The sequence below is a fragment of the Wolffia australiana genome, chromosome 15 (genome assembly GCF_029677425.1).
Source record: "Wolffia australiana isolate 7733 chromosome 15, ASM2967742v1".
Classification (NCBI taxonomy): domain Eukaryota; kingdom Viridiplantae; phylum Streptophyta; class Magnoliopsida; order Alismatales; family Araceae; genus Wolffia; species Wolffia australiana.
The window spans coordinates 6642645-6645168 of record NC_135849.1 but is presented as its reverse complement, the minus strand read 5'-3'; the positions used below and the strand labels follow the sequence as shown (position 1 = coordinate 6645168).

The window sequence follows — 2524 nt, the reverse complement described above, 5'->3', positions numbered from 1 at the left end:
CTGCTCGACTTCGCCGCTCCCGCTCGTAAACGCTCCTAACTAAGCGCCGTCGAACCCGCTCGTAAACTCTTCGTCCCTCCAATTACCAGAAGACGCATTCTAACGCTCTACAGAGCCCGAAATAAACTCCGTTCGGGATCAGATCAGATTCAGAATCGGAGAATAGGAACAAGAGGAACTACTCTTTACTTAAAGAAAGAGCTTTATAAATAAAGAGAGTCGCTTACTAATCCCCACTAGTCTTATTTACTTAACTCTCAGTCACTGATTCAAGAACGAATACCGAGACAGTTCATTTTAACCAGTTCATTTTAGGTTTCAGTTGTTGGATAGAAATCTAATTACTCCAGTTTTTGATTCATAGGTGGAAGTTAATGTCGCATAATATAATAAATGAGCAACTCAACATTTCACGAAAGGAAAAAAAGAGCAGTCTTTTGACTTTTTTTGATGTCAAGAGGGTATCATCAATCATCAAAAAATCAGATAATAGGGAAAAAGCCAGCTATCGGAGTCGAACCGATGACCATCGCATTACAAATGCGAAGCTCTAACCTCTGAGCTAAGCGGGCTCACATAACCAAACTAACTTATAGCACGCAAATTATGAGTATCTTGACTATTTACAATTCAGTTTATTTTCTTCTTATCTTCTCTTCATTTCAGAATTATTGTATAGTCTTTTCTTTGTATGTTATATTTTTTGTCTATTATTATCTTATATATAGCCTATATTATATATATCTCTCTAGTCTAGTATTAGAGTCCTTTTTGTCTAATGTAATAGTATATAGTTGTGTATTTATTCTTATCTTAAACATTGATTAGCATAAAAAAAAATATATTACTTAACTATATTATAGTTAATTACAAAAAAAAAACAAATAAGTTAACTTAACTATTATAACTAGACTATTTATTAGCTAATCTACTTAATTCTATAAGAACTCTATTAGACCTTATATATTATAAGAATATAAGTTTTATATAACAATACCAAAACTTACTAAAATCCAATTTGACTATATTAAAAAGTACTAATAAATTTTTTGAATAAATTAGTTAAATTAGTAATGGAAGGAACTAATATATATATAATTTTAATATATAATCAAAATTCATAAGATAAGAATGAAATACTTAAATTGATAATTAAATAGAACTATAAAAAATGATAAAAATGTATTCAATATGAATTGAGAAATTCAATAAAAACTTTTTTTAATCTAAAAAAAAGAAAAAAAAATTCATCGGAAATGTTTGATGCATCGGAAATGAAATACTCAACAGAAAACTGTTGAGTACAGACTTTAGGAGCGTGCGAATTTATGATATGAGCGGAGCGAAGAAGCGACGGCGTGACTTTAGGAGCAAAGAACGTGATGCTAATATAATAAGTAAGAAATCACTTTTTTTCGGTGATTTATCCGCAACTGGAGCCGATTAAATTCTGTTGTGATAATAAAAACCCACAGGAAAGTCAAAGTCAAGTTTCAACCCAACCATTATATAAATAGTGTTGTGAAGCAAGGCGCGGAAGCGGTGAATATATTAAGATTCAGACGCGAGTGAGCGAGCGTCATATGCTAATAGATGAGTTCTTTCAGAACCTCTCACGAAAGCATTAGATGCTGAAACATTCCTAGGACATGTGTATAAGATGGGCATTCATTTACTTTTGTTGAGGTTCTGAAAGAAGGTTCCACTCGGTTTGTAGAAGGTTCAGCATGAACTGCAAGAAGGAAGGTTACGAAGTAAAGTATCCGCTTCGTCGCTTCTGCTCATAAATCGCTCGTCGCTGAGCGGATTGAAAAAAAAAGACTAGTCATTATTTCGCTCCCTTCTGCTCCGCTCCGTCGCGCCTTTTTCGGTATGCGTTGCGAACACTTATCCGCTGGATAACGTTTTATGTTAAAAATAACATAACCTTCTCTGGAGAAGCAAAAATAGAAGGGATAGAGCAGATGGTCCAACTACAGAACTTCTTCTTTTTCATTACTTCCATGGTCGTGCCTCGTGGCACGGCAGCGCTCCCTAAAAAAAGAGCGATTCTTTCAAGGAAGGATCAATACGATCATATTGGCTCTATAACAGAAAAGGTCTTTCTTTCATTATTTGCAATACCAGCAGACAGCGATCTTCTTACTGATTTACCAACGTTTAACGAATCAGATGGTACGACCAGAAGACGCATTCTAACGCTCTACAGAGCCCGAAATAAACTCCGTTCGGGATCAGATCAGATTCAGAATCGGAGAATAGGAACAAGAGGAACTACTCTTTACTTAAAGAAAGAGCTTTATAAATAAAGAGAGTTGCTTACTAATCCCCACTAGTCTTATTTACTTAACTCTCAGTCACTGATTCAAGAACGAATACCGAGACAGTTCATTTTTAGATATTTTAACCAGTTGAATTCTTTGTTGAAATCAATTGAGATTCAGAAGGAGTTAGTCAATGATGGTTGAGCATGTACTTTTTTTGAGTGCATATTTGTTTTCTCTTGGTATTTATGGATTGATAA

General features: G+C 34.2%; 1 non-coding gene across 1 annotated transcript; it reads right to left on the bottom strand.

Annotated features, from left to right (window-relative positions):
* Positions 1-499: 499 nt before the first annotated feature.
* TRNAT-UGU (transfer RNA threonine (anticodon UGU)) lies at positions 500-572 on the bottom strand. The gene has a single exon. It is a non-coding gene; the product is annotated as a tRNA-Thr (tRNA).
* Positions 573-2524: the final 1952 nt, after the last annotated feature.